General features: G+C 41.9%; 1 protein-coding gene across 2 annotated transcripts in view; it reads right to left on the reverse strand.

Moving 5' to 3' along the window:
• The window catches only part of NCEH1 (neutral cholesterol ester hydrolase 1), a 45,532-nt gene that overhangs the window by 20,020 nt on the left and 5,563 nt on the right, over window positions 1-19,949 (reverse strand). The gene's annotated exons all lie outside the window — the stretch shown is intronic.

The raw sequence follows: 19,949 nt of genomic DNA on the forward strand, positions 1-19,949 counted from the left end.
ATACAGCATAATACGGCTTCCCGGCATGTGCCTGAGGCACACTGGTGTGCCATAATATTGATCCCCTTACCCCTGGGGAGCCAAGCTCCTGAGAGCCCCTTACCCCAGTGTCCCATGTAAAATATTATTGTTGTATACATATGCCCAGCCATGAAAAGAGTTGGAAATCACTGCATTATAAAACCATTGGCCAGTGGGATGCCTGGGTGGCTCAGTTGATTAAGCAGCTGCCTTCCACCCAGGTCATGATGCCAGGGTCCTGGGATCAAGTCCCACATCGGGCTCCTTGCTCAGCAGGGAGCCTGCTTCTCCCTCTCTCTCCCTCTGCTTGTGCTCTCTCTGTCAAATAAATCAAATCTTAAAAAAAAAAGGAAAAAACCCACAAACCTTTGGCCAGTGTTTATGAAAAATGAGAACAACAGGCAATTAATCTAACCATGAAGAGCTATTCCAGTAATTTCATTAATATTTGTTTGTTTGTAATATAAGCAGCAGAACAAATAAATATTAATAAAATAATTCAATTTGTTTATCAATTGCCCAAATTTATTGAAAAAGTTAAACAACTGATAATGTGCTTGCTATGAAAAAAATGTGTGTGATATGAAATAAATTCACACACACACAGAATTTGAACCATTAATTTAAGGTTTTGTCAAATTGGGAAAAGGCAATCATCCTTTGAGTTTTGTGGTAAAATGTCAGCTTACTGGGGAATATTGATTTCTGCCAGGACATAGCTAAAAATCACTGCATTCACTAAGATTTCTAGAGTTCACACATAAACCCTTCTCAATTAACAGAGAACACACAGGATCCATCCCATTTCTCACAGAACAAGTAGCTTGATAAGCATGAAATAATGAATATGAAGAAAATCACAGGCTTGGCTGTGTTACTTTCTGGACTTTTTTTTTTTTTAAGTTAAATGAAGATTACTGAATACTTACGACAAAGTATATATGAGTTTCTTCAACTATAGGAAAGCTGTAAAACAGGTGAATTGTCTTTACAAGACAGATTAGAGAAGATTGTTCATTTTACAGAGTCCACCTCAGGTTTCCTTTATGCACTGCATGCTCTGAGTGCATGCAGACTTGACTCAATTTGTCCATATCTTTCCCAAAATACTTCTGCCATGTCAGTTTATGATCATTTGCACTAACAGAATTTCTGAACAAATATCTGCCTTGTTCACAATACTGCCAGGGTGGGGTGGGGGCAGAAGTGTTGATTCAAGGGGCGCCTGGGTGGCTCAGTCGTTAAGTGTCTGCCTTCAGCTCAGGTCATGATCCCAGGGTCCTGTGATCAAGCCCCGCATCGGGCTCCCTGCTCAGCGGGAAGCCTGCTTCTCCCTCTCCCACTCCCCTCGCTTGTGTTCCCTTTCTCGCTGTCTCTCTCTCTGTCAAGTAAATAAATAAAATATTAAAAAAAAAAAAAGAAGTGTTGATTCAAGAAGGGACAGTTTATATGGGAAAAACAGATGAGCAGATGGGGAGTCAGGTAGGGTCAAACAGGTGCTAAAAGTCGTGCTAATGTTTGGAATTGCATTGATAAATGAGAGAATGAAAAATAGTTATCCTCCAGAAAATACCAAGATTATTTCAAAATTTGAAAACAGAGATACTCAAACAGTAATCTGTCACCAAACACTCTTACTATTGTTAATAATAGTGATCACTGTCTAAGTGCCTACAGTGCTGGGGTAGTGCTCGCTTCGGCAGCACATTACTACAGTGCTGGGGGAGGGTATTCCTATTCAGTATGGGATGACATTCGCATGTCTGGGTGATATCATGTGGCATGATAAAATTGTAAATATTATCTAACTTTTCCTCCAATATCTACTGTTTCCCTTAGCTCTTTTTTTTTTTTTAAGATTTTATTTATTTATTTGACAGAGAGAGAGAGACAGCAAGAGAGAGAACACAAACAGGGGGAGCGGGAGAGGGAGAGGTAGGCTCCTGGCTGAGCAGGGAACCCGATGCGGGGCTCGATTTCAGGATCCTGGGATCATGACCTGAGCCAAAGGCAGCTGCTTAATGACTGAGCCACCCACGTGCCTCTCCCTTAGCTCTTCTCACTATCCCAGTCTTTCTGTTGTTGTTACTTCAGGGAAGGGGTATGAGAACAAATAGCAAAGAAGCGGGAGTGACTTCATACTTTTGATTTTCAAAGCCTATATCCTTGGGAGAATTAAAAAATAGACACTGATGTAGAAGATCACATGATGAATAAGAAGTCTCCTGGAATAGAAAATGATTCTCCAAACTAAGTAGTGGGAGAGGGGAGGAGAAAGTGTTGGAGATGAAGTGAGGAATGTATGGATTGATATCTGAAATCCAATCAAGAGAGACCCCTGAGACACAGCAACTCCCAGATATGTCTGTGGAATCTGAAAGCAGTAGATATATGCCCCATGCCCAGACAGAACCTTGGAAGGAGGCAAGATCCTAGGGAAGAGTGGCTGCAAGGTATGTCTAAGAAGATGGTGCCTCAAATGACCTCAGAGAGTTCCTCAGGCCTCCACTAGTGCAAGAGCAGCTGAATGATTCCATAGTCCAATAAAGGCATAAAAGTGGCAAGGGCTGCATGAGTGTCTTGCAGATGGACCTGAGACCACCTTTCCATTAGCCATGGCCCCTTATATGCTCTCAAGGGTCCAATGGGAATAGAGGGAGAGCACTAATGAACCTAAACTGCTCTTATAAATTAGAACAAAGGATATTCCAGGGCAATGTATGGGACTCAAACACCAAAGACTGCATGCAACAAAGATGTAAGCCAAGGATGAGTACCCAGATGGCCTCCCCTACTCGTTATGCCTCAACATTATACAAGACCCTCCAAAACCTAAAAGTAAAGAGCAATTAGGGGGAGTTTATGGGAATGAAGTTCTACCTTAAAAATGTAGACTCGAAATACAGATGAAGTTTTATTTCTTGCATCCTTGAGTTTGTGAAGTGGGATTCAGATCCACCCCAAAAAACATTCCTGAGTTAACAAAGTTTCCTGAAATCTCCTTAGAAGTAGCTGGAAAATTCCAGTAGCACAAAGAAGCAGGCCAAGTTTTTAGAGCCCCACAGGTTGAGAATTGACCAATTCTTGGCCAGCTGAAGGACTCTAGGGCAGTGGTATGGGTCTTAAACTTGCCCCCATAATCATTCCAGGATCTGGGGGAGAAATTCTGCCTGAGGACATGGAAGGGATAAGGGTACTCATTACACCACAGTGGAACCAGACACAACAAAATAGGTGGGCCACTGGGTCCCTACCCAGGTATTATGGCCGAAGATCAAAGGACAAGCAAGAATCAAAGGAAGCAAAGCAGAGGCTGTACTCCGTTTACCAATATACAAGTTAGTTGTTATGTTTGTGAATAGGGTTGTTTTCTGTTAACTCATTCAACACGTAAATTATGAATTCAATTCTATGGGCAGGAAAGCTTAAGGGGGAAGAAAGAGACAATCTTCGGGAGCTTAGGGAAATAGAGGAGAACCAAGAGCTATTGTTAGTTGGCTAAGCAATACAAGCAGTAAGGGAGATCTAGATAAAAGGTTGCATGAGCTCAGAGAAGGAAGGAATTACTTCTGTCTGTTCTTCCTGGGATGAAATCCAGTAAGGTTTCTAGCCTACATTGTGGCTTAATGGAAGATGAAGCACAGGTAGCAAAGAAAAGGGTTGGAAACCAAGATGTAAAGGTGTTGGGCAAGTGCTATAATTCAGACACCTACAGGAAGATCAGGTACATAAGGGAAGTGAAGGCAGGGGGAGTGTAGAAATAAAAGGCTCAACCTAAGAGGCACGTATAGTGCCAAAGTCAACAGCACAGACTCCAGCCCTAGAGTACCTGAGTGAAAAGCCCAGCTCCCCCACTTTACCAGGGGTGGGATCTTGGGCAAGTTACTAAACCTCTCTGTGTCTTGATTTCTCATCTGTAAAACAGAAATAATAATACTAACTTAGCCTGTGGTCAAATTTCAACATGAACCAACAGCATTAAATACTTAAAACATCTATTGTAACTCACTACCCACGTCATTTCCCATATTCAAAGGTTTAACTACTTTTAATTTGCATGGAGAGCACTCCACGGCCTCTACTTCATCCCTCCCCCTTCCCTACTCATTCAGATCATAGCACAGTGTTTCATGGTGTGCACTCTGAGGTCAGTTGGCCAAGGATCAATTCTGGTTCTGACACTTTCTAGCTGGGTGATTCTGAGCAATTCACCAAACCTCTGTCTGCCTCAGTTTCTTTATCTACTTTATAGAGCTTCTCAAAGGATACCTGACATAAAACTTAGAATATAAGTGCTCATAATGTTACCTCTTTTTATTTGCTTATGTCAGGCCTTCATAGCATCTTAGCCTGTCATATAATGTAGTCTTGCTACATTAGCTTGGAAGAGCCAGGCTAAATCACCAGCTGCATGTTCCTAAACTGAGTGATACAGAAGGACTTCAAAGTAGCAAAGCTCTTTAACTGATATAAACCCCATCTTCAAGGCTTCCTCAGAAGAAAAGGCTGTGAAGAATCAGTTTTCATTATCCCTGACTTGAAATTCTTTGAACAAGGGCAGAAAGGGTTAAGGAAAAATGATTGAGAAGAAAGAGCACAGACTTTGCAGAGAGACAGATCCTGGCTCCACCATTTATTAACTATATGACCTGGGCAAGCTTCCTAAGTTCTCTGGGCCCCAGTTACAAGATAAAAGAGGAAAAAAACTGCATGTGAGGAGGAAATCCACATTACTTATTGTTTGTTCCCTCTCTGCTGAGGTCCTGAATTGGCAGAAGCCTTGCTCAGGTCTTTGGCAGATCCCCATCTGGTAAGGGACCCCTCCTACACCTGTCCTTCCTCTCTTATTTCTTTTACCCAGTATTATATATTTGTATATTATATATACAAAAAAAAATAACTTTTGTCTCACACTCTGAGAGTAGGCATGGACCAAAAGAGTTCAGGTTGGGCCACAGTTGCACTCTCTCCATACAGCAAAGCACTGGAGAGAATTATTAAGCCAACCTGTGAAACACAAATATAATTATGTAACAGTAGGATTCTCTGATGAGATTGTTCTATTACAAAATTTCAAATTGGTTTAGCCTCCTATTCAAGGATTTCATTACAAGCTACAAAGCAAACCTGAGGAGAATCTCACTGCCATTCAATTAGCAAGGTAACGTAGAACTATAGGATCTGACACCTTCACCCTTTCACACTAAAACTTTCACCTTGTCTCTCACTCCCAGGGTTGCAATTCAATCTGGGGGAGCACAAAAAGAACAGGCTTGTCTCTTTCCAGTTGCTAAACTTTTTTAGTTTTTACTATGACCCAGAAAACAAATAATTCTACATTGCCAAGGTGCTTGCTTAGCTCCAAAAGCCTCCTACATCCTATCAAGGTACATCAAGATACATAATGGCTCACAACGTACTGATATCTGCTCTCTGCCAGTCACTGTTCCCAGTGTTGGCGGAGTCTCAGACCAAGTCACACAGGCAAGAAGTGTGGGCTGGATTTGAACCAAACATTCTGGTTCCAGAACCCTTAACCATCACCCTCAACTGACACTCAAGAGTCAATGTAGTTTCAAACATATGTCAGAAAACTGGAAGATTTTACATCTGGAATAACATTTAGCCTCCCGTATTACACAAAGGGAAACTCAGGCCTGGAAAGGATAGGATACATGACTCGCCCAGGGTCAGCTGCTCTAGCACAGTCTAGCCTTGACCACTCGGGCCGAAGAGGCACCCTCCATCTCCCCCTTTCCTCCAACTCTTCCTCACCAGCACATTTCTCTCTCTGGGGTCCTGTTTCCTTTCTCACTCTTCTCCATACACACACCCATGAACAACTGAAATGAGACTTGAAAAAATTACTTTGCGTTCTTTTTTTTATTAAAGATTTTATTTATTTATTTGACAGAGAGACAGGGAACACAAGCTTTATTTATTTTTTGGACAGAGAGGGAACACAAGCAGGGGGAGTGGGAGAGGGAGAAGCAGGCTTCCCGCCGAACAGGGAGCCAGATGCAGGGCTCATCCCAGGACTCTGGGATCATGACCTAAGCCCAAGGCAGACGCTTAACGACTGGGCCACCCAGGCACCACTTTTGTGTTTTTATTCACATTTCTGTTATCTTTAATAGCAATAACTAATTGTGAGCTCCTTAGGACAGACACGGTCGGAGTCTTGGGGATCAAAATTTTTTTCCAGTGCCCCATGTACAGCTGGTCATAAACAAATGTCCTTCATGAGGCTACTTGAGCTGCTAAAAGCCTCCCTTGACTGCCAGGACAAGAAGCATTTGTTTTCATTTGAGTGTTCCAAATAGCAGCTGACTAAAGACAGCACAAAAGAACGAAACTTCACAACAAAATCTCCCAAACTCCCTTCTGCTATACAATTCAGAGCTAGCCCACTCCTGCCTCCCGCCTGACTTCACAAGTGTGTTACACAGGATAATCCAGAAATTGGGGTAATCTTCTGCTTTAAGTAAAGTGCAGGAAGCAGCAAATTAGATGTGACCTTTGAAAATTGTTTCTTAAATGTCATATAAATCCAAAAGATATAAAGCAAATGATTTTTATAGATATCTACAGATGTCTGAAGGGCCAGATTCAGATGATGATTATAATAAATTAAGACTCCTTTGTGTACATTCAGAACATGATTATAATAAATCACTGCATACTATATAAGACATGTAATAAATTATAAAAATCATAATACTCTTTTGTACAGTGCTTTGCAGTTTCTGACCGCTTGAATTTTCACCAGTTTGAATCTCACAAGGACCTGTGAAATAGGAAGAGCAGGTATTACACACATTTTATGCTCATCTGAGGCTTAAAGAAGTTAAATGTCTTGCCCAGGATCATAAAGCTCAAAGTGACAAAGCAAGTACTAGAATCCAAAAGCCCAACTGACTGACCCATCATGCTCAATGTTAATACTCAGAGTTCAGATGAAAATCACTAACCAAACCATTATTTAAAGCCGAGTCTCTCCCATCACACAGGTTTTGAACACTTAAGAATGAAAGGTTTAAAATCAGGGTGGGAAAGGGAAGTAGGTCATGCAATGTATCTCAAACTCTATTCTGCTAGAGGCATATTTGCCAGCAGATCTGCTAGGCTGGTTAGCAGGACCTGTTTGCCAACTTTAACAGTGCCTAAGAAAATTAACAGTACAAGAGCTTTACAACACTTGGAATTTCTATAGCCAGCAGATTCAAGTTAATGTAGCTCAGTCATTCCTTGGCCCATCAGTCCCATTGTGATAGAATCTGGAGTCCCTAAAAATGGAGGTTTTTACCTCTGCCCCAGGAGAGGTTTCTCATTTTAACAGACTCAGGAAACAGAAAAAATTTACTCCTTACAAACATTTAGTCAAGATCCACAATTGCAACAAACAATCTAATGTGTTTAATATCTAAAATATTAAGTTTATTTTTGAAAAGATTTTATTTATTTATTTTTGAGAGAGAGTGAGAGACAGAGAGAGAGAACAAGTGGGGGAGGAGGGTGGGGCAGAGAGAGAAGCAGACTCCCCGATGAGCAGGGAGCCCGATGTGGGACTCGATCCCAGGACTCTGGGATCATGACCTGAGCTGAAGGCAGATGCTTAATGGACTGAACCACCCAAGTGCCCCTAAAATATTAAGTTTAGATAAAAGTATCTATACACCAGATGACTGTATTGCCCTCCTGAGGTGAATTTACACGTGAGATATCCCACTACAAGGAAAAGAGGATGAATCTATTTGTCATCCACTTGTTCAGCAACATTTGAATGTTTATTGCATACCAGACCCACCAAGACTAGTAGGGAGATAGGGGTAATACAAACATAGCCTCCATCCTTAAGAAGCTGACACTGCATAAGGTGGATATATGCAATGCAATACTGTGATAAGTACCAGGGATACATACACGGAGAAAGAAATAACAATTTCTACCCCTAGGAGCTTGCAGTGTGTCCACAGCATTGGTGACATTTGAGCTGTGTCTCTAAGAACAAATAATTTGCCAGGAGAAAAGGGGGAGAAGGACATTCCACCCAGTGGAATAACATGGTTAACACACAAAGGTACAGAAGAGCAAGGCTTATTGGAAAGTTGGGATGGACTACTGTTCTGTGGCCCTAAGAAGAATAGGGTTGGCACTGTATTTTAACGTATTGAAATAGCTTTAATTTGATTATTTTGCATCTGGTCTTTATGATACTTTTTAAGAACATCTGTTCCGCCACCCCCATCCTATCCCCAGGACAAAACCCAAGGAAGCCGAAGTATGGCTCCACTAAAAGAGAGAGCTCCCAACTGAAGAGACAAAAGGAGCTTCGCTCACCAATAGATTAGCAAATCATTAATTTTAAAAACCCACCTGTTTTAACAAATTATTAAGAACCAGTTTTACCTCCGGCGCCTGGGTGGCTCAGTCGTTAAGCGTCTGCCTTCGGCTCAGGTCATGGTCCCAGGGTCCTGGGTTCAAGCCCCGCATCAGGTTCCTGTTCAGCGGGAAGCCTGCTTCTCCCTCTCCCACTCCCCCTGCTTGTGTTCCCTCTCTCGCTGTGTCTCTGTCAAATAAATAAATAAAATCTTAAAAAAAAAAAAGAACCAGTTTTACCTCATCTCTATGATCACTGTTAAGCAATCATACAAATTGTCTAATCCAAGGCTATTCAAAGGGTGGTTCAAAGACTAGCAGCACCTGAATGCAAATTCTTGCTCCCCAACTCTACCTGTTTAATTAGTATCTCTGGGGGTGGGACTTTGGAATCTCTCCAGATGGTTCTTTTCCACGTTAAAGTTGAGAAATATTGGTCTAGTTCAGTATTTCATTAAACAAGTTGTGTTTCTTTGCTCTTTTTAATATCAGCTCTACACCCGAAGAGGGGCTTGAACCCACAACCCTGAAATCAAGAGTCACATGCTCTACTGAGTTAGCCAGGTGCCCCTTTAGCCAGGTGTCCTAGAGAGCTCTTGTTACTGATTTTCATTGCAACCGTAATGGGTGAACGGGTTTGGGACAATGTTGCTAAGAGCAGGGCTTGCAACGCAAGGCACCCTAGAAGGTTTGAAGGAGCACTGCTGGCCTCCCTCAGGACTGAACGGTCCGTTCCCTGAATTCCTATTTATCCTTCCAGACACCTCCTCTGTGAAGTCCCCCACCCCCGAGCCGCCCCTGCTCCGCAGAGAACAGTCCCGCTCTGCAGGCTCCGTGTGTGACGACGTGGCTCGAACGCGTCTCCAATGTCGCACCTCTCCGTTCTCCGTGCGAGGTTTGGTCTATGTCTGTCTCCCCCGCGATCTCTGAGAACGGAACCCCGGTTGCGGCCGTCGGCGCGCACCAGCCCGGAGGCGGGCGAGCAGCCGGGGCGGGGGGATGAACGGCTGCGGGGAGGGCGTTAGGTCGCCTAAAAGCCGACGGGGACAGGAGACAGGGGAGGCGTCTCCTTCCTGGCTTCTCTCGCAGCGGAGGTTTGGTGCAGCCTCTGGGTCACAAAGGCCGGCCGCTCCCAGCGCCTAGCTCCCGCTCGGCCGGCCCCTCCCCGCCGGGGGCCCTCACCCTTCCGGCTCTGCCTTTCACCTTTAACTCTCGTCCTCCAACTTGGCCGAGACAGGGAGCTGGGAGCTCTGGAGCGCCGCCAGGCGGCCACGGAGGTCAGGCGGGCAGGCGGAGCGAGGAGCTGGACACTTGGCCTAGGAGCCCAGGCCCGGGCAGAGAGGGCACCAAAGCCTAAAAATGCCTTTCGTGAGAGCCCGCCTCACTCTGTGAAAGGCCCAGTCCTTGCCCTCAGAGCTGCACGAGCAGCGTGATCAGGTAGAGGCCAAATGTAGTAAGAGTTTCAGACTCTGGTAAACAAGTACGATGACATCTCTTAAGATGGTACTTGTTAAAATCCATGAGCTCACGGAGGATGGAGGGATAAGGATGGACCTTACAGGCTGAGGGCCTGACAAGGTGGGAACAAGAAGACGAAGAGGAAGAAGAGGTCCAGTCTAATGAGGAAGATCTCCACTCTGCAATGTCTCAAGACTCAGAGAAATAAGAGGGGGCAGAAATTGAAAAGGAGAAAGAAAATGAAAAAGAAAAAGAAAAAACAAACACTAAAATATTTTAAAATATTGTTGGACTTTAAAATAACAATAAAGAATATAATAATGTGATATAAACAATGAATATAATAGTAAAATAACAATGTGAACCTATTCTGACATTGCTAAATTATATTAACTGGAAGCAATCAGATCTTGGTCAGCCCTTTAGTTTCAAATTTGATTTTCATTTTGAACACAATGTATCCAAAGTGTTGGAGAAGAGTTAAACTTACTTTTTAGCCTCCTCACACCTGTAACAGCCCTGCTGTTTTACAAATCAAAATTTAAACTGAATTTGAATGAATTGAATGATTTCCCTCTATTTGGGGGCCAGAACCAGGGCCCCAATCCAGCTCTGAGTCCCAGGCAGGGCCTACTCTCTGTTATTCTAAGTATTATTTCTCCTCTGCTGGATCCAATTCTTTCTGGTCTTCGGCATGTCTAGTGTCCAACCCTTTGCTGGGGATAGACTACAAATGTTCACATAGTGTTCCCATGGGGGAAGGTGAGAAAGGTGGATGTTTGATTTTATCTCAGCGTGATCCTGTATCTAATTAGAACATAGGACTGTGCTGGGTTTCCTCAGTTAGCCAACTTCTTTTTTTTTTTTTAAAGTCTATTCTTTTTTTTTTTTTTTTTAAAGATTTTATTTATTTATTTGAGACAGAGAGAATGAGAGAGAGAGAGCACATGAGAGGGGGGAGGGTCAGAGGGAGAAGCAGGCTCCCCGCCAAGCAGGGAGCCCGATGCGGGACTCGATCCAGGGACTCCAGGATCATGACCTGAGCCGAAGGCAGTCGCTTAACTGACTGAGCCACCCAGGCGCCCTGGTTAGCCAACTTCTGTGCAACACTCAACACTGTAGAAGCCTTAAACTCATGTCTTCAGGGGCCACAGCAGCTAATGCAAATGAGTAAAATAGGTTATTAGACATCAGAGAATGGGAGGCTTGTGGCAAACTGGAGAAACAAGGCCCAGAATAAGGATGAAGCTGCTGCTTTCCCTAGGTGATTGTGTGATATGGAAATTCTGGCCTACTATTGCCAGATGATCTAATTTTTCAAGAGAAGCAGGAAGCCCAGATTGTTGTGTGAAACATTCTGAATTTTAGGTGTTGGCAATGAATTTAAAAATGTTTAATATACAGGGGCACCTGGCTGGCTCAGTTGGAAGAGCATGCAACTCTTCAGCTTGGGGTCGTGAGTTCAAGCCCCACGTTGGGTGTAGAGATGACTTCAATAAATAAATAAATGTAAAAAAAATAAAAAATAAAAATGTTTAATATACAATGTGGACCAAAAATAACATAACTGCAGGTCCGTCTGTGGCTCTCAAGTTGGTGGTCTGAAAGTCAGAACATATTTTTTCATACAAACAATATGCCTAATTGATAGTCTTCTAACTCCAAACCTGGATAATAATAAATAAAACCAAGGCATAAAATTAGAAATATTTGATTGTGGGTTTTGTTTATTTGGCATTTTAGGTTGCGATGATGCATAGAGGCAGTTTAGAGAGCAATGACAATGGATATGGGAATTATGGATAATCTGAGTGGGACTTATGGGTTCTCTCAAGGACTACAGAGGCTGATGCACTTGTTTCTTTTTAGGGCGCCTGGGTGGCTCAGTTGGTTGAGCGACTGCCTTCGGCTCAGGTCATGATCCTGGAGTCCCGGGATCGAGTCCCGCATCGGGCTCCCTGCTCAGCGGGGAGTCTGCTTCTCCCTCTGACCTTCCTCCTTCTCATGCTCTCTGTCTCTCATTCTCTCTCTCTCAAATAAATAAATAAAATCTTTAAAAAAAAAATAAATAAATAAAAATAAAAATAAAAATTCTTTTCCCTTCAAAGCACATAGATTTCCTTATCCCTGATTTGAGTATAGTCTTCTTGTCAGAGGTAATTATAGTCATTCTTAGGGGATTACAAAAGAAATGGGGGATAAAGATTAATTTTACTGAGATAATAAACTGGGTTAGAATTAGAAGACAAAAGGGAAATATGGGTTTTTTTTTTTAAGATTTATTTATTTATTTGAGAGAGAGAGCGTACACAAGCAGGGGGAGGGGCAGAGGGAGAGAATCTCAGACTCCCCGCTGAACTCAGAGCCCAACTTGGGGCTTGATTCCACAACCCATGAGATCATGGCCTGAGCCGAAACTGAGCAGTTAAACCAACTGAGCCACTCAGGTGCCCCATCTTTTTTTTTTTTCAAAAGGGAAATATGTTAAAGAGAATATAATATGATGTAGTATAAGTATGAAAGAAAGTGCAAGCTGCCTAAATACTGTCTCCTTCACCACCACCCCCCAAGGATGCCAGGAAGTGGACTATTTACAACTGGGTGTTATAATGGTAGGTGCCCAGTACTATGCTAAGGGTCACTGGTCCTTCTCCTTGAGGTTGACAGATATGTTAAACACTTGGAAGTGCTCTTGACATACAGGGCCCTACAATATAAGCAGGGGTGGAAGCTAACAATCCTCACATAAAGTGAAAACCAAAGTCTTTACTTATTCTTGAAAAATCATACTTTTGTTGTATGTTTTCATAATTTTCATAATTTTACTGTTAGCTTACCTAGAGTTAGCATAATTAAAACAGTGAAATAGATCCTAACACAAGACTGGGACTAGTTCTACCCATGGTTCAGCTACATAAAGATCTCCTTCAAACTTCTTATACCTTTCAGAATCTCAACAGAAGTAGCTTCTGGTAGGCACCATGCTGGCCCACCTCAGAACTGTACACCTGCTGTTTTCCTGGAATACCCTTATTTCTGCATCTGTTTGCTGTTTTTTTTACATTCTTTCAGACTCAAAAAAATGGATGGTGTGGGGAATGGCATAAAGACATTTAAACACTGACAACACCCAAATGAAAGTCCAACTTTTTAAGCAGTTAAAGTTCTATGATTTACCCAAAAATAGGCTTTTATGGATTCGGGAAATCATGTTTTTAGAGGAATTGAAAATCACTGCCAAACAGATTCCTTCTGTAGACATAACCAATAATAATGTTCTTGTTTTTATCCAAAATATCTTCATTTAAGTTGCAGAATTATGCCAGTTTGAATTTGCTATGTGAAGAAATAAGACTGACAAGTTACTGGTTTTAGTCAGTAAGGGCTTCTGTGGTTGCTAACTAAGGCTCGAATCTAGCACATGGTGTGTCCTAAAAAATACTGGCCCACTGTTCTTGACAAAAGTGTAGTATGTGCATTTTTATGGTATACTATTAACTATAGAATTAATAGGCATCAACCTACAGGGGAGAAAGTTTAATATTCATCTGATGTGAACCTCATTTTGAAGCAGACAGAAAAAGCTACTTAGCTTTTTTTTTAAGACTCCACATTTTAAGATAGGTTTCCACATAGATGAACCAACCAACATAAATTTAAAATTAGCTCTTTCGGGAAATTAGCTATTTTACTTTTTCTTTCTGCCTTTGTTGGCACCACCTCTTCTCATTCAACATCATTTTTATTTTTAAGCACTCTCCATACCCAGCATGGGGCTCGAACTCATGACCCCGAGATCAACAGTCGCCTGCTCACTGACTGAGCAAGCCAGGTGCACCTAAATTTTTTTAAACAAATATTTTTTAATCTACTAAATAGTTACATGTATATAATTTTTATATTTATTTTTATATATAGCTATTTAGTACCTCAGTAATATCCATCAGTAACTTCCATCTCAGGTTTTAATCATAAGCTATAAAGTTTATTTTGGCTATTTCCTGTGAGAAATGATAGCTCAATAAGATGAGCATTACCAGTCAAAACTTAGTTTTGGCAGACATCCTTGAAATTATTCTAACAAACAGGCTATAGATTGAGACCCTGAAATGTAAAATCCACAGTTGCTTGGGAGTACATCTGTGGCTGATACCTTGAGGAGAACACCAGGATGTAGAGCTGATGGGCCCCATTCCATCTTCATGTCCCTCAATCTCTCAGGAGAATTCAACACAGTTTACCACCCTTTCCTGATACTACTCTTTGCTGGTTTCTTTAACACTTTATTTCCCCAGTTTTCCTCATTGTTCCCTGTTCTGTCCCCTTTGTTGGTACCACCTCTTCCCATTCAACATTGTTTCCAAAGGGGATTTCATGTCTTTATAGGATTTCAATTACCATCTGCCTGCCAACAAATTTCTCCATATTCACTATATTTTCTTGCCACATATATTTGGCATTGGATTGTAGCTTTAGGAAGGCCAAGTGCCGTGTGTTTTGTGAACTGCTATCACCCCAAAGCCCAGTATATGGTTGTTACCAAATGATAGAGGCCATTGTGAATTTCTTCTGTTATGGTGTTCGACTGAAGACACCTGCCTTTAATAACTTTAGAAGTCAAAGTCATCTTTTCCATGGGTACAGGAAAGATCTCTACACCCAAAAGATGGCAAGCATTTGAGCAAATCCAAAGCCCTTTGTTGAGAAAAAGATCAACCCTGCTTGCAAGTACTTCTTCACCACTTTCACAATGTGGCAAGATGGCCCACCACTGAGACAGAATTCAAATAAAGGACTTTAATTTATATAACAAAATGTCATGTCACCAACTGTATCTTAGATACCTAAAGCCTAAGGAACTCTTTTCAGGTGACATCATATTCTAAAACGAATTGATACCTTGGCAAACTCCAGTGGAGATCTTTGATATGAGACAGTGAAAGCCTAAGAGACATTCAATTTCTTTGACTTTTAGAGCACTAACTACAAAGACAGAGTGCCTGAATTAGAGTTTTGGCTCTGGGTGTGTGACTTGGGCAAGATACTTAACCTCTCTGTGCCTCAGTTTCTTCATTTACAATATAGGAATAGTAATAGTACTTACGTTACAGGATTCTTATAAAGATTGAGTATATACATAAAACAGAACAGTATGAGTTAGCTGTGAGGATGATGATTCATAGATCTATTCAGTTAGAACATCAGCAAACTCAGCCCATAGACTCTAAAACTTTAACCATAGGAAGCAGTTTTTAGTCTTGCTTTACAGCAAGGATTGTGCAAGAATTTTATATATGCAATCACACACAGTCCATATAACAAGCCTCAAGGGATGCATTATCATTATCTCACTTTTATAGGTGAGAAAACAAAGGTTAGAGTTCAAGTAACTTGCCTAACTAGTTTCACAACTAGTTAGTGCTGAAGCCAGGAGTTAAACCCAGTAGCCACAGCCAGCAGAAGTTTAATATAGATTCCAGTCTACCAGTAAGAGCAGTAGTAGACTGACAAGAATAACCGTGAAAATAAAAGAATACAAAACAGTATATTACTACTGGAGTATATTGCAGACAGTTGTCAAAACTCAGATCTGGACTATATGTATATATATATATATAGTCTTATGTGTATATGTCAGATACTGTTTCAAGTCCTTTACGTATTTCTTTAAAAGATTTTATTTATTTATTTATTTATTTATTTATTTATTTATTTGAGAAAGAGTGAGAGAGAGAGCATGAGCGGGGGGGGGGGGGGGGGAAGGGAGGGCAGAGGGAGAGGCAGAAGCAAACTCCCCGCTGAGCAGGAAGCCCAATGCAGGGCTAGATCCCAGGATCCTGGGATCATGACCTGAGCTGAAGGTAGATGCTTAACTGACTGAGCCACCCAGGTGCCCCAAAAGCAGATCATTTTCTACCAGCAGAATTGACTTGCTAAGAAAGTCAAGGAAACAGGAATTATTGCTGCCGTGGACTTGCTTCTCACTAACAGGGAAGAACTGTGCCATGAAATGGAAGAGCCTGCAAGCATGGGACAGAATGATCCTAAGAACTGAGGCATAAACTAGGAAGAGTGAGATAAACATCTTGCATTTTAGAAGAGTAGACTTCAGAACAGTGACAGTAAAGGTAATGTGAATCCCAGAGCAGGGATGATATTATGGAACAGGCAGCACAGAACAGGGTCAGTCAAATTAATTTCTCATGAAGCATTTGTCAATTATCCATTCAAGAGGAAAAGGGAAAGGTAGAGCAATATCAAGTGAATGTGGCATTCACCAGTGATCTTTTTAAGGGGGTGGCCTAATGTTTAACTAGAAGCAGCCAAATAAATCATTACAAATTCAAAAACAAGCATCAATCTGCAAAAATAATAATGAGAAAGTTAGAAATCCAGAAAACAGTGAGGCTTGCAAAAAAAAAAAAAAACGTTGCAAAGGGTAGCAAAAAACCGTTTGGGGTTAAATTCAGAGTCACAGGCACATGGGAGCACTAAGTCTGCTCTTTGGGGCAAATGAAGTAATATAGAAGACTGAAAGTAAGCAGAACCATGAATTCCTGTTTTATCTACAATGGATGATCTTCAAACCAAAACCAAACCCTAAAACAGGTAAGAGGGGAATTATGTCTATGATAGCTGAGAAAGCCTAGAATTTGGTGGGGAGCTTGTACATAAAGAAACATCCACCTAAGGAAAGAAACATACATGGGCCCCACACACATGAATACCAGCAGAGTATACAGGACAGAGAGATTAAGGCTCACTGGGGAAAAAGGAAAGTTTCTAAAAGAGATACTTTTTGAGTGGGTATTGAAAGATGTGTGGAATGTTAGCTAAAGGCTACAGTGAGAGGGCATGGGAGGCAGTAACAGGAAGAAAGTTGTGAGATACAAGCGTGCAGACATCGTGGGAACACTGAGGCTAGATTCAGCAATGTGGGACTGACTGGCAGGACTGACTGTACGTGCCACTTAAGGAACTTAGTGGTTGTATTCTGCCACTATTGCAGGGGACAGGAAGCCAGGGGGTGAGGGAAGGGATGGGGGGTGGTTCACTGGAGGGTTAACAGTCAGATTTGAGAAGATGGAGCCCAGGAATCATTCTACAACTTTGACTTGATTATGCTAAATGTTGGCAAGTGGAATAAAAGTAGACTGGGCCTCTGTCCAGATTTGTTTGGGAATAATTCTGGTTTAAAACAGTTGTCCTGGCATGATTATTAATAGCAGCCTCTATCACTCTTAAAAATGTCCTGGTTTGGACAATAAGTTATAGGACTACCTGGATAGATGTACCTTGGGGACTATCTATGTTCAATAGCAATAATAATGAACTTGTATTTAAATAGTTATAAACTGTAGAGAGGAGAGCTTCCCAACAGGTGTGCCACAAATGGATTACAGGGGGGCCACAAGACATTGATGTTTCAGTGTTTCATGGAGGTAAAAACTCAAAACCATTTTTTATAGCTACTCAAAATTGATCAGCATCCATATTCTATTTGAGAACGATTTGTATAATCCTCTATATAAATCTCACAAATTCTATCATTCAAGCCCATACAGATTGATTCCCTCCTTATTTCCTCCAGTTCCCCCGGCATACTTTTACAAATGTAATCAAGCCTATGGCAGGAAAAAAGATTGGGAAGCACTACTGAAGATTAATTTAGCTGTGGGAGCTCAGAAAAAGGTCAGGATTCAGTGAACTAGTGTCAAAGTGATCATGAGCACTCCCACGTGTGTGGCCGCAGCTAGGAGGGGTGAGTCAGAGACAGCACCAGAGACAAAAAGGGGAAATCCATCATGGAGGACTTTGTTTTCAGGTCAGCCTGGCTCAGCAAGTGAGAGCAGGAAAATAGGAATCCAGGACATTTGATTCTAGTCTCATGAATCATGTGATCTTGGGGATGTCACTGACCCTCTCTGAACCTCAGTTTCCTCACTTGATAAATGGAAGTAGTTCATGCCAGCCAATTATTCATCACAAAAATAAAATGAAGGGTAGGGCACCTGGTTGGCTCAACTGGTGGAGCATGTGACTCTTTTCTTGGGATCGTGAGTTCAAGACCCACATTGGGCATAGAGTTTACTTAAAAAAAAAAAAAAAACTTAAAACACATCTTTTTTTTAAAGATTTTATTTATTTATTTGACAGAGAGAGAGATAGCGAGAGCAGGAACACAAGCAGGGGGAGTGGGAGAGGGAGAAGCAGGCTTCCCGCGGAGCAGAGAGCCTGATGCGGGGCTCGATCCCAGGACCCTGGGATCATGACCTGAGCCTAAGGCAGACGCTTAACGACTGAGCCACCCAGGCACCCTTAAAACACAGTTTCTAAAAAAGATTTATTTATTTTATTTGAGAGAGAGAGGGGTGGGGGAGGGGCAGAGAGGGTCTTAAGCAGATTCTACAATGAGCACAGAGCTGGACTTGGGGCTTGATCTCATGACCCTGAGATCATGACCTGAGCCAAAACCAAGAGTCGGATGCTTAACCAAGGGCACCACCCAGCCGCCACCCAAACACAGATTTTTTTGGGGAAAAAAAAAAAGAGATTAAGTGAAAACTTTTGTAAAATCTAGAGCACTATATAAATGTAAAATATAATAAAAAATCATGTTCGTCAGGGTCTCATTTCTCCTCTCCCTGTGTGGCCACTGGTATCCCCCTGAGGTATTCCTGGTAGGATCTCTCACTCTCACTCCATTCCCCCTACTTCCACCACCACCCATTCACCGACCATTCCCAAATCCATGTCTCCAGCCCAGCTCTCTCTCTCCTGGGCTCTGGTCTTGCACATGCAAACTATTTATGAAAAGCTGTCCTCAGACTAGTCCCACAGACATTTCAAAACAAGATCCAAAACTCTACGATCTTCACTTTCAGATCTGCTCTTCCTGAATCGGGGTCATCGTCACTACTCAGCCAGGTACTCCAGGGTCTGTCTCAGGAGCCACCATGAACTCCTTTCTCTCCTTCACTCCATACTATCTCTCCGTCAGCAAGTCTGTCAGCTTCACTGCAAGTTCATGCTCTCACCTCTCATCTGGATTGCCTCCTCAGTGGATGCTCACCTTCATTTACTTTCTTCAACTCCAGTCTCTACACTGTCACAGAGAAAGACTGTTCTAGAACACAAATTTGACTATGTGATTTCCCTGTGAAAAATCTTTCAGTGGCCCCTTTCTCAGCCCACAGAGTCCTTCTTTATCTGGCTTATGCTTCCTTCCAGCCTTACCTCTCTGAGGTCTAAACCACTTGTAGTTCCTTAGCTCTATCATCCTCTCCCATTGGAATGTCCCTTCTGGCCAGAATGCCCTTCCACCCTCCTTTCTCCCCACCTCTTCTCCTCCTCCACCTCCTTCACTCAGCTCCTATGGAAAGGCAAGCTAGTACAATGGTTAAACTCTTGAGCTCAGAGTGAGACAGGCAGGAGTTGAATTGTGAGTCTACCTCTCATAAACTGTGTATCTTGAGCAAGTTAGTTTTCTTTGCATTTCAGTTTCCTCCTTTGTAAAGGAAGGAGATTAAGGACATCCACCTCATAGAATTATAGCATGGCCTAAATGAATTGCATGCAAAGCACATAGCACAGTATCTGGCACAGAGTAAATGCTCATTGTATGCTTAAGAAATGTTAGTTTTTTTACTGTAAACAATCAACCTTGATAACTCAGATTAGATGCCAGTGTGAGAGGGAAATAGTCCTCAATGCCTGTGGCCTGGGTCTACATTAGAGGCCCTTTTTAAGGCTCTTGGAGCAACCCTTAAAGCCTCTGTCAATAACTCTGTCATTCAAGAACACACTCTGTAACTGCCAATAGGCTTATCTTCCCTTCACTCTACTGTAAACTCCTTGAGATTAGGCATGTGTCTTTTTCATTTTTGTTTTGCCAGTTCTTAGCACTGGTGTTCAGTTAATATTTACTGAACGAGTGATGACTTCCGAAGGGTAGGATTTTAATTTTATTCTGGAAACACTGAAAGATAGATTGTTAAAATTTCATAATAGGATACAAATTGGGTGTAGAATATAACTAGGTTTGCCACTTGGACATTCAATTACATTTCTTAATTCTTTATAAACATAAA

The sequence above is a fragment of the Leptonychotes weddellii genome, chromosome 1 (assembly GCF_054177405.1).
Source record: "Leptonychotes weddellii isolate Sample4059 chromosome 1, ASM5417740v2, whole genome shotgun sequence".
In the NCBI taxonomy this organism is placed as follows: domain Eukaryota; kingdom Metazoa; phylum Chordata; class Mammalia; order Carnivora; family Phocidae; genus Leptonychotes; species Leptonychotes weddellii.